Genomic DNA, 13382 nt, shown 5'->3' on the forward strand with positions numbered 1-13382 from the left:
TGATCCTATAGTAAATAATCCAAAGTACAGCCCCTGCTATTTGGAAAACCCACCCATAGAGGATTGGGACTAATTGGAGAAGTAAATGGAAGTCATAGTTTGGCCTCATTGTCATGGCTTGGCCATATTTGAAAAACTCTTCCAATGGCCTATTATTGCCATTTGTTTGGTGAATTGAAGTGAAATTTTAGGTTGCAGTGTCAGCAGAGTGGGTAACTGATCAATACAAAATGTTTTCCAGGTGTATTCTGACCTCCCACCCCCTCCATAATACATACCAACACATGCACATTCTTGACGTTCATCATGTGGGGGTCTTACCTGTGGCTTGTATTAGTTTAAAAAGGTGTGTGTGTGTGTGCATGCATGTGTGTGTGTGTGAGTGTGTGTGTGTGTGTGTGTGCATGTGTGTGTGTTGGGACAGGCAGGGGATATTGTGCTAAAATTAGTTTCAGTTAATTCAAAGGTTTTATTTTTTTGACTTTGGCTGCTCTGAGACTTAATATGAACCGTCACATTTTTTCACATGATTTTGATCACTTGGAGCTAGTTTTGGAAACACAGATTCCCCCACCTTCTACCTTCACAAAGGTCTGTGTAGCACTTGACTTGGTGATATTTAATTTTGACAAACTGAAAGAAGACTAACTAGTATTTAATTAGGTTACTTCAGGGCAAATGACTTAGAGCTTATTTTGGCATGAAGAATAAAGGAAAATAAAAAAAATTTGAAAAATTTGGGTATTATATCACTTTGAATTCTAATAACATATTCTGGGTTTGAAAAATCAAGTGTTTATTTCTCATGTAAATTAAGTTTGTAGGTGATATGTAAGAACTAACCATTCAAAAAAATTGAATTCTATCCCAGGAGCCAAATACTCATAGGATGGCATCTCTTCAAATTTGCACTTTCTCATGAACCTACCAGTCCTTGGTTAATTGAAATCAGAGTTTTTCATGGGAGTTACCAGTTAACAGTATTCTGTGCACTGAAGCCATCGTGTGAATTTCATAGCCAAGTTTTATGTTTAGTTATTTTGTAGAATGTTCAAAAGAGTTTTTTTTTCCTTTCTACATAAAATTCTGGCAGTTGTTTCATGAGATGCTGAGAAATTTCTTTTGCTTTAGGATTTGTATTTGATTTGTGCTGCTGAATAATGAGATCGTTCACTTCAGAGTTAATCCACAGCAATCTGTCTTGTTGAAAAGAGCATGTGATTCTGTGGCATAATTCTGTGGTGTAATGTAGAGGGAGTTGGGAGTGTATGGAGTAAAGTAGAGAGAGGTCTGATGATGTCACAAACTTGGGAGATGTCCCAGCTAAACATGGGCCAATAATGACACAATGCTAGTTGGGAATAGCCATTAAAGCTCAACTCAAATAATTTTCCAAACCTTGAACCTTCCTTACAAGTAGAAGCCAAATGTCACTGGAGTATAAGACGTTTTCAGTAAAGATGGAGGTGTGAAATACTCTCATCTTTGCTCAAAACCCTAGTAATTGCTTTGAGAGGCACTAATAAAATAAGGATTGAGTCAGCTAAATATTCTCATCTAGACTTTCAAAATTGGCAGGCAGTCATCTGAGTATTTCAGCAAGTGGGAACAAAAAGGATTCAAGTTCAAATGGCAATTACCAGTGGTCCCCTCTGCCCATGTGGATACAACCCAAATTTAATACATCCCCATGTTGGGATGACTTTTTTTGCTACCTCTATGCTTCACAGAGGGTCAAGGCCCTTTCCCAGTGAAAATGCAAGCCCATTTTTAGCCCTGGTCCTTAAGTTTTTTTTTTGTTGCTATGATACTCAGATTTGCTATTCAGTTATCATGGGCCATCAGAATGGGTGAGATCTTTTTATTGAAATTCTTCCTTGGAAAAGCATTTACATCAGCACTATACTGTAAAAGCTGTATAATTTAAATGACATTATCCTGTCCTGGAATTAAATAGCCTGCCATTGTTGAGAGCAAGGGATCAATTTGTAGAATCATTTTAATAGACTCACTTAAGTCTCATTAAAATGGACACCCTCACTATATTCAGCCATTTACTTGTAAGAAGAAATTATCGTGAAACTCCTGATTTGAGAAATTATGATAATTTAGAAATTCTCAGAAATAATATCTTGAAGTGGCAGTATAATATATAGCAGCAGGCATTATATTTAGTATAATATATAGCAGAAGGCAGTATGATTACAGTAGTATTATAATAACAATGACATCAATTATTATTAATATTATAGCTAAATATAGAACTTTACTCTGGGCCAAGTACTGGGCCCTGAGCTTTACAATTATTACCTTGTTTGTCATTCACAGTAAACCTGGGAAGAAGGTATTATTCCCCCCTACCCCATTTCACAGATGAGGAAACTGAGGCAAACAGGTTTTTAAGTGACTCATTTAGCTTACTATGCAGATAATAAGACATGAACTCCAGGCCTTCTTGACTGTATCCACTGTGCCAAATGTTGAATAAATCATATAACCTTTTGTAGGGCTCATTCTCCTCATCTTTAAAAAATGAGTGAGATGTACCGGTGATAATGGGATCCCTTTGTACTCTAAAACTCTGTGTCGATATGAGTTTTACAAGACAGCTTTAGAGTAATTTTTAGATTCAACCAAAGGAGCCACAACAAAATAAACAGGATCTCATATTCATGGATAGTTTTAGAGTTGTATTCTTTTCCCCTTTCCTTCCCTTCCCAAACTTTGCCAAAGAAAATGGTGACTTTTTGAGGAATTCCACTCATCTTCGAGATCTATATAAACCTGGAAAGAAAAAGGAAGGAAGCAAAACCTCCTTTGCTCAAAATCAGTAGGTTTGTCAAAGGCAGTCATTTTTGAGTCCTGAATTGGTTTAATTTTCTAGAAATTCATTTTCATCTGGGGAGAGATTTATTAAGTGACAGACACTGTCTTAATAGATACCTTAGGCTGTGCCTCATTTATGGCTGGGTGGAGGTTCACTGAGGCGTTACTGCCAGCCCCAACTTGCAGGCTGGCAGACCAGTATGTGGCTGTTGACTAGCCCTTGACATAAATATGCTGGAACTTGACATATTTACCTGAGTGCTGAGGGCCCCGGACATGATAGGACAAAGCCTGAGAGCATGAAGGAATCTGCACTGATGCTTGCCCTCAGGTATTTGTTAGGTTAAGAATGAAGAGCTTTTTTATTCTGAGCACTGATAAGCCTGACTGTGGATTTTACATCTGGCACTGGACTTTTGGCAACACCCTCAGAGGGAGAAGAAATTACGCAAATTGTTTAGTGCTTGGGGCTGTGTGCTGGTGCCGCCTCACCTAGGAAAACAAAGACTTTAGTGTGGTCCTTCTGCAGGGGGAAGATGGAGGGGAGGATATCCCCAAATCATAACTTTAGAATTTGAACTTTGGATTTCTTTTTGGACAGAGGTCAAAATCGTGTTTGTTTAAGCAAGTGAAGGAATCCCCGCTGTTATTAGTTAATCGATGGGTTAGGTGAATATAGAATTTCTCAGAAGTACGATACTTCCTGCTGGATTGCTTTTGATGAAGGATTGGGTCCTTGTCCTGCTATCCATCATGGCACTGCCCTTGGGCATGGCTTTTTGTTTTCCTTTTGACTAGTGATGAACATGATTATGTGGTTTCAACTGTTGAACAGAATAACTTTATAATCATTCATTTCAAATACTTAAAAAAATAAAAACAATATGGGCTGTTAGAGAGCAATAGCATATAGACTAAAGGAGAAAACAACAGCTAACTTGGTATTAAATAAAAGTGGAGATTTACTTGTTGGGAACACCTGTCTCACAGTGTAGAAAGTTAACCATAAAGAAAAGAGGGACAGTCATAACTAGGAAATCTGGAATAAATTCACTCCTCATCAAGATTGTAAAATCATGGCAGCAATGGATAATAAGAAAAGCTAACTTTTATGTAGTGCTTTCTATTAAGTAAAGTGCTTTACAAATATCATCTCATTTGATTCTCAAACCAGCCCTGGGAGGCAGATGCTAATATTAAACTAATTTTATGGGTAGGAAAACTCAGATTTATAGAAATTAAGTGAAATTATTCAGGAACACAGAGCTGGGGTGGGGGGTGGGGAATGGCTCAGTTGTTTGAGAACCAGGCTCAGAGATAAGATGTGAGGTCCTAGGTTCATTTGTAGTCTCAGACATTTCCTAACTGCCTGACCTTGGACAAGTCACTTAACCCTACTTGCCTAGCCCTTACCACTCTTCTGCCTTGGAACTAATATACAGTATTGATTCTAAGACAGAAGGTAAGGGTTTAAGAAATAAAAGAATCACACAGCTAGTAAGTATCTGAGACCAAATTTGAACTCAGATCTTTTCAGCTCCAGGTCCAGTGCTTCATCCACCATGCGAAATAGATGCCTCATGGGATAGGACATGTATTTATTTTGTATATGCCTCTTGAGTTGTCAAATACAGGGGGGAAGGTGAAGGGCTTCATAAGTGTTTGTCAGATTTGTGGAATACACTTCCAGAGAAAGAGCTGTGGGAGTAGAAACCCAGAAGAAAAACAACTGCTTGATCACATGGTTTGATGGAGATATGATTGGGGATGTAGACTCTAAACAATCATCCTAGTGCAAATATTAATAATATGGAAATAAGTCTTGATCAATGACACATGTAAAATCCAGTAGAATTGCTCATTGGCTATGGGAGTGAGATGGGGGGAGGGAAAGAACATTATTCATGTAATCACGGAAAAATATTCTAAATTAATTAATTAATTACATAAACAAATTCTTTAAAAAAATTGTGGAATAACTAGCTATTTCTACCCCAGGCCTTTTGTTTAAGAAACTTGTTTCTTCCTAATATAAGATCTATAGTATGCCACAAATACTATAGGCATATTTACACTTAAAGTTTTCTTTAATGCCATCACTTTCATAACCAAAAGAATTCCTATGAAGATACTAACTAACCCCCTTTAGAACACAGGGCATGGTAGGAATGTGCAACTGTTTGTTGATTTTCTTTTCAGGGCCCTTGTCAAATAGGTGGAAGGCATTTCACAGCAAAATTTAGTTAGCCTTTATCATGACAAATTGTCTTCTAGTTTGTTTGCCTTGATGACACCAAAGGGATGGTAGGGTACAGGATAGATTATGGTAGTAGCATCAACATTTGAGCTTTTATGTGGGGGTAGAGTGAAATAAAGAATCACAGCAGAGATTGGATGACAGATGAGCTCCAACTGGCCAGTTTGGCACTCTTAAGAATAATAATGAATATATAGTACTTTGTAAAATACTTCCCTTAAACAATATCCATGAACTAAGATACACAAATATTATTTCCTCCATTTTACAAGTTAAAAAAGTGAGAATCAACAAGATTATTTAACTTGCTCATGGTCACATAATTAGGAAGTATTAGAGATATGTCTTAAAACCAAATTCTACTCATTTGAGAAGCCCAGTGCCCTTTCTACTGTGTTTCTCAAAGGAGAGAAAATGGTGAAGAAGGTTATGAATCAGGATTTGCTGTTGGACTTATAACTTTCTTTCCTACTTCCCCAGATTTCCTCACCTATGGAATTATCAGTGAAGTCTATAAGAATGCTTTGTATCTAAGAGATGTGCCTGAATCAATAAATCAGATTTTGCTCTTTCCACTTTGGCCCCCAATCTCCCACCAAAGCCCCACAGTCTCATGAAAGAATATATTGATCTTTTGAGAATGATAAATAATAGCTTTTATTCAGCCATGCATGCGCTCACTCTCAGAATTGGCTTCCCACCACCATTCTAAAATTTTTTCTTAAGTTCAATATCATTATACATGATTTAAGGAGACATTCTCAGGTTTGATTTTGTGAGGAGATAAATATGATTTCTTTAATAATTGTTTTATCTTTTAAAAAAGAACAAAAACAACATTAAACATCTAATAACATTAATAAAAAAAACTCCGCTATGTTTATCATAAAATATAGAGGATGCAAGAGTGACAACTGGCTCAGAACAATCCAGAAAGTTCAGCAAAGAGGATCCATTCTAGTTATCACTTTTAGATTTCCTAGTGAATGTTTTGAAGTTTGAATTATTTCAGTTAACTAAACATTTATTAAGCAGGTAAGTCATAGAAAGTTGTGTGTTTAGGACTATAGAAGAGAGAAAATTCAGATAAAACATGCTTTCTTTCATGAAGTCTACCATCTTGAAATGAAAGCATTATAGTGAGTAGAAATAGGAAAGCTTATTAGGGGACTACCACAGTATTACAAGTGAGTGGGAAGAAGGAACTTTATCTTTTTAGGGTGGTGGCAGTGGGGACAGAGAAGAGGGGATAAATATGTGAGAGATTGCTGAGGAAGAATCTGCAGGACTTTGTAAACAGACTGGAATTTCACCACAGTCTGATTTAATCTCCTCCCAATTCCTGAAGATGGAAGGCAGGATGATTAACTCTGACATCTCTTTAGCTTTTTATTTAATAAGTTAGAAATACTTCAGAATCCAGCCTCTAATCCCAAACCATATAGTCCTAGAGAGGACTGAATTTCTGCCCACATATTAGTGATGAAGAAGAGGGAGCACCCAAAGATAGCACTAAGGTTTCAAACTCCCAGATTCTTACTTGGAGATTTCATAGGGGAATAAGGTGCCTCTAGAACAAAAGCAGGATTTATTTTCAGGGTTCAAGTTTTGTCTTCAGGAAAAATGAAGAGGTGTGTGTGTGTGTGTGGGGGTTGCTTGCAGGTTCTTAGCCTCCTTTTTTTTATTTCAATCATTTTCTTGAAAAGCTTTTCATTGTTCTTTCTACTTCCTCCTCCCCCCACCTCTCACCAAAGGGAGGTATTTCTTGTTTGCTCAGATGTGCTTAAAGCTTTTACCTCTGCATATGCCATATCAGGGATAAAACAAGTTATCTGAGAGATTAGTGTGACAGACATTCCAGCCTTCCTTAAGCAAAGTAGCTTTTACAGTGGGGAAAGTGATGAAATGCACAGGGTGGCACTTAATAATAGGCTGTACTGAGAATATTAGTCATTCCCTTGTATTGAAAGCAGAGAATTGAATACAAAAAAACATTCATGTTGTATGATGCTGAATTTGATCGGTGGCGCCTCTGTGGTTTGGTTTTAAGCCTCTTCTTTACAAATTGTTTTAAAGTAAAAGAAAAACTTTTCATCTTGTAACTTGGAGTGTGTTTAGTTTCAAGTAAATTTTGGCTTTTCAACTCTTCTCTCTTTCTCGAATAAAACAACTCTGCAAACCCCAGTCCATAATCCGACATTCCTCAAAAATGTCTCATTTCAGAAGCAGGTGGTTCAGTGAGTTGCAGCCTAACACAGAGTTGACAGGACGATATTGCTCTCAGCTTCTCAGCTGTGTTGTCCAGTGTCTCACTTCTGATGAGGAAGGATGGGCAGAGTGACGTCGGGCTTTTACATCAGAGCAAACCCAAAGATGTCACAGGAGGAGAACTTGTGCAAAGGCTTTGCACTGGAGAGGAGGAAAGCCCTTGTTTAGTAAACGGACCTGAATAGCATTGTCTGGCTATGGGAAAGGCAGGTTTTTGAAGGTTCAAGGAATTGATCTATATTTCCTTCTTTTGCTGAATGAAGCTTCAAGAGGTCCTTGGCATTGTGTGTGTATATAGGTATACACACATATATGAATATATATATATATATTATATATGTATATATTTTAACAAAGGAAAGAAAAGCAACATTCAACATAAACTAGGCTAGACTTGGTCATCAAGAGATCTACAAGCACTCATTTAATCTTGTTAAAAAATTCAGAACCAAAGAAAGAAGGATGGGAAAGAATGATAGCTTTGGGGCATTTTGACCCTTTGTGGTGGTATAAGTAACCTGTCCTCCTTCTATGGTTTACAGAAGAAAAACCCAACTGACACACAACTGGTAGAAGCTATTTAATCCCTCACAAATAATATTGTCTATGACGATAATTTGGAGAGGCACTTTGCCTACACCTGTTTAGTTCTTTCTAGTCTCCTGGAGACACCATCACCATGCCACTTTGCTTTTGCACATCATTGAACAAGCACAAAAGGATTAGTGGTGTTTTCCTTCTAGCATTTCATGTGGTGCGGCCCCTCGAAGTCATTTAGTTACTTTGGGGCTAGAAGCTTTAGTTTTCAGGAAAGAAACCCCCCCCCCAACACCCACATCTACACCTACAACCAAATTCAAGTCTTTAACTTGAACCCCTTGGTCTTTGCTGCTTCTGTTGAGAATATGTATAATAAGAAGTACATTGGAAGGTACTAGACTTTTGAGAATGAAGTGATAATATTTAGGCAAAGGATTTAAAAAAAAAAGAGAACCAGAAATTAAAATCCAGAACTGGTGGGATAGAGGACCACATGGCCAAGCTTCTCCACAGGAACACTGTTTTCTTCTAATCATAACTGGTACAGCCTAGACTTTTGGGTGGAAATTTATAATTCAGAAGTAGAACCATATTATATAATTGAAAATGAACATATAGCTTTTATATTTTTAGTAGCCATGGACTTTCCTTTGAAAAAATATTAATATTTTTTGTTTTTAGTCATCTTCAGTTCTGAATAAATCACTCCTCTTCTTCTACTCATTGAGCCATTCCTTATATGAGAGAACTAAAGAGAAATTTTGGGGTAAAGATTGAAGCTTGACAAAATTAACTAGGTCATCCATTTATGTGCAGTGTCCCACACTCATGGTCTTCTACCTCTGCAAGGGAGGAAGGAGAAACAAGTGCATTTTCTCATTATTATAATGATGTAGTGTACCTTGAACCTTTTGGAAGCTGTGATTTTCTTTTCCTTTCTATTTCCATTTCATCTTCCTCTTTTTTTCCCCCCACATGCTCCTAAATTTCATGTTCAGAGCCCAACACGTTCTACATAGGTAGAAAGACCAAGCTGACTGGATTTAGCTTGTCCACTGTAAGCACAGGAGGTGGAACCTTGGAAAGGCAATGAACTCATTCTACTAATTGTAATTAGCGTGAGGTATTTAGCAGGTTATTGGCCTCCTTAAAACTTCAAAGTGCTTTGTTAGCCTGTCTCCTAATAACCATGCTTAATACTGACTGGGTTAGTGCCCTATTCGGCAACAAAAGCAACCACCATCGCCTCTTTAGAGAAAATGAGGTGGAACCTTTAAAAAAAAATCTAGTTTGTTTTCACTTATCCTCAGCTCTTGAAATGTTCAGTTCTCTCCATCTTCTTTTAGTTGCTAAGAAACTGCCATTTTGAGAGAACTATAATTAAATTTTGATTTTAATTTCAGGAACAAGTAGGAAATGCTCACTGAGATGAATGGATGATTGAGGGCATTAAGCCTGTCTGTTTCCAAATCAACATAGGGAATTCAATGTGATTAGTGGCTCCAAGGATTTCACTGTCACAAGGGCGCAGCTTTTGAAATGTTCTTTTCCAACAAACGCAGATTAACTTTTTGGAAATACTAAGGAGCCCTGGGTATGCTGGGAAGCTAGTTACCCTGAGCTGAATTAATTTATAGGTGTAATTTAAGAACCTCCTTATTCTTCTGGTCTCGGGGATGCAGTGTAATGTTTACTGACCTTGAAGACATTAAGCAACTTTGCTGCGGTGTACATTTGGTGACCTTTTACCATGTTGTGGCAAAAGTCGGGGGATTTTTATAAGCAAACATGTCATTATGTACAGAGTAGGAACGGAACGTTATACAATTCCAGTGGCCAGTTCAAAAAGATGTATTCTTTGTCACTCAGATATTTTTTCTCACAGCAATTATCTCTTGGAATGAAACAGACAAGGTTGACTTTTTCCCCTGCTCCGCCATTTTAAGTTTGATTTTTGGCATTCAGTGATAGTATTTTATTTTTCTCTTCAGACATTCTCCCCTCCCTTAAAATGAAATTTTTTGACAGCTAAAACAAAATACCCATAAAACCATATTCTCAAAAAGGAGCCCTTAACATCTTCAATCTGTGTCTACTTCAGATTGGCTTGAACTTCATTCCATTAGCGTAGCCAATCCTTCATTTAAGTGACACAGCTGCCTACTACTTTTGGACTTCTTTTTATTGATCTTAACTTGGAATTCCCATGATTGATTCAGGAGACATGTTTTTTAAAGGCAATCACACTCACTGTTTTCATGCCCAGGTGCAGTTCATTTGCAATTAATCTTTGAACATTTAGTAGTTTTTTTTTTATTATAAGCTACAAGTCATGGGAGAGTCAATTCTTAGCCAATCTATTTTTTTTTTTACATTTCTTCTAGGCCTTTACTTTAAAAAAATTAAAATTTAATATTGGATAGTAAATTATTTTTGCAGCTAGTTGAAACTAAAATTTTAGAAAATGTAGAAAAGCAATTTTTGTCATTAAGTAGATAAATTTGTATTGAACCAACAACCCCCCCCCCCCCCACTTGACATATCTTTTATCACAGAGAAAATAATGACTATAAAATGTAAGCTTGTTGAGGGCAGTGACTGTTCCATTTTTTTCTTTGAATCTTTAGTGTCTGGAATTTAACAAATGTTTGTTAGGTGATTTATTCATTTCAATCTTTCTCATTTTGATTACTATAGTATTTTCTTCCAAGATGTTATTAACACCAATGATCATTTGTCATTATTATGACATTTATCAGGCACCTTGAATTCAGGGCACTGGCTAGATTAAGGAATTAGCCATGAAAGCTCTTATTAGGGTCTCTTCCAAGGCCCCACGTGTGTAGGCAACCCAACTGAATTGCTCAGTAGAATTTTTGAGTAGGAGAGTAAAGAAATTTTCCATTTGTCTTTCTTCCCAATTCTTCCAAAACTAGAACAGGGATAAAAAAAAAAAAAAACCCTGGTTATTCAAATCAGGAACCTGTTTCTTGGAGGGTAAGAATTTGACAGACATTATTGGAAGGTAGTTTGAGAGAAACAAAACACATTTCTCTGCTGAAGCTGGCATACTAGGCCCAATTCCAAGATGTTTCAGACCTCATTCTCCGACTTGTTTAAGGGCAGAGAATAAGGTTGCAAAGGAAATCAAAGCCTGATGTGGAAAAATGAAACATGAGGCCTACTGACTTTTAAAAAACATTTTAAATAACATTCTCTAAGGTTTCATTTTATACTGAAGGCAGCTGTAATAAGTTTTGGAAGATGGTGTAAGGTTTCTATTAAAGAGAGATCATGCTTGGCGTTTTTTGTGCCCAGAGTGAGAAAGGGTGTGTGTGTGTTGTGGGGGGGAGGTAGGAGGGGAGGATTAGATATTATTTTGTATAAGGTGAGAATGTTTGAAAAGTGAATTAAAGCCTTTAAGGGATAATATATTTGGTATGCTGTAATTCACATATGAAATAATATTGAACCATTCCTGAGTTTTTAAAAATAGCTCATGGAGCAGTGGAATTACTCAATAACGACAACCCAAGCACGTTTACTCTAAGTAAAATAAGACTGCTGCTTTGTGGTGACCTGTTGGGGCTGCTTTGGTGACTAAATTCCCAGTAGATGCTTGGAGCATGCCAGATATATTGGACTGTATGAAAGATCCCATTGTTCATTGGGCATCATTATTTGCTCTTACACTCACAATGTTTGCTTGTGAAATAATTTATTGGAAACAAGCATGTTGAAGAAAGGGCACTTGATTTGAAATTCGGTCGATCTGGCTCAGAACATTTAAGGTTTTCTAGCGCCTTTGCTCCCAAGAATAAATATTTAGGTTCACTGTACTTAAAACACTTAGCTTAATAAAAGGAGAATTGAAACGAGCCACCCCACCTGCCCCAACACTTTTGGGAACATGGAGTAAGATGACTTGATAGGCAGGCATCCTTCAGCTCTGGATCACTGGTCCACATGTGAATAGAGCCAATAGGAACGGAAATGATTTAATATTTGACAGGCGTGAAAGAGCGTACTTTGTGAAAGGAGACGTATGGGTATCCAGCCCAGAGGGCAATTTTTTTGTCTTGCAGAGGACATCTTCATAATTCATGTCAACTGAAACCCTTGGTCATGGGGTAAGGAGGGGGAACCCCAGAAGGAGCAACCAACGAAGTGGATTAACTCTATCATTACTACCTAGGCAGGATGGCTAGCCAAGGATTTGATCATACTTCATGTCTGAGTGATGAAAGGGCTTAATTCTCCGCAGATGCCAAGGTTTTAAGATGCACAAATCACTGTCCTACTTGCCAGGCACTTACTGAACGATTATTTGCATGTGACTGTGCTTGGGTGCTTTGCAGGACAAGTAACAACATCATGATGGTTTCTTTGAGAGCTTACATCCAAGACAAGGGTATTTTGGGTGATTTTTCAAAGGCATTAAAGACTTTGCTGTGTACATTTTTCTGAAATACTCCAAATCTGAGAAACCAGAGCTTTCAAACTCTTTACTTAGCTGCCATGTGTGATGTTGGGGGAAATTGGATACCTTTTTGGTATCTCGGGATCTCTGTGATTTCATTTCACATTGGCAAAGTGGGTTTGAGATCCTTAAATGAATGAAAGGTGACTCAGTGTAGTCACCAGTACCTGATTTTTAGTTCTTAGAGGTCAACATAAGACTTATATAATAAAAGTCATTTGCACATATTTTGGCTCTTGGACCAAAAAAAAATCCTATTAAGTGATGGCTTGTTATTGATGCACCTCAAAGGAAAAGGCTCAATGGCTTGAGGTTTAATTAACTACTTAATTAATTAACTACTTCTAAACCACTTCCTAGGAATATCCTTGGTATATGGTAACATCCCTGGTTTCCTCTTGTTCCTTTATCAATTTTTTGAAAGGAGGATGGAAAGTAGAGATGTTGGCAACTGTGATGGGAAGGGAAAGAGAATTTGTTTCTGTGACCATAATTTTGGATTTAAGTAATGTGGTTGGGATGGTGGTTTTGAATGGAAGGATTATCAGACCAGTCACTGGCAGAATATGGGACATTTATAATTTTCCTATAAAGGTGATATCTAATTTCATGAACATCTCTATAGTCAGCTGTTTAATACCTTGGGCTAAGCAGCTGGAAAAAAATATTTTTGACCAGTAAAGTCTTTGATGGAATTTCTCAAATTTGAGGGATTTTTCCAAAAGTAGGCTTCTTTCTAAATGACCCTTTCCATTGGAACAAGAGGCAGGAGTGAGGAATGTAAGGTCACTGACATGTCCCACCACTTAGTTTGGCATCCTTCAAAAACAAAAAACAAAATGCTGGCAGTACTTTGGCCCCAGTGTCACAAAGACACTGGAAGATTTTTCCTGGACTTTTGCATTCTAACTTTACCAGCATAACCTTGAAATGAGAAGTAAATTCCACGATGAGTATAAATTGTAGTGAATTTAATGAGGGATGATATATATTGGATGGACTTGGTGAGGA

At 37.3% G+C, this 13382-nt stretch overlaps 1 protein-coding gene across 16 annotated transcripts in view; it reads left to right on the forward strand.

The window, feature by feature from the left end:
* The window catches only part of FGFR2 (fibroblast growth factor receptor 2), a 124276-nt gene that overhangs the window by 65037 nt on the left and 45857 nt on the right, over positions 1-13382 (forward strand). The gene's annotated exons all lie outside the window — the stretch shown is intronic.

This window comes from Monodelphis domestica, chromosome 1 (assembly GCF_027887165.1).
Source record: "Monodelphis domestica isolate mMonDom1 chromosome 1, mMonDom1.pri, whole genome shotgun sequence".
NCBI lineage: Eukaryota > Metazoa > Chordata > Mammalia > Didelphimorphia > Didelphidae > Monodelphis > Monodelphis domestica.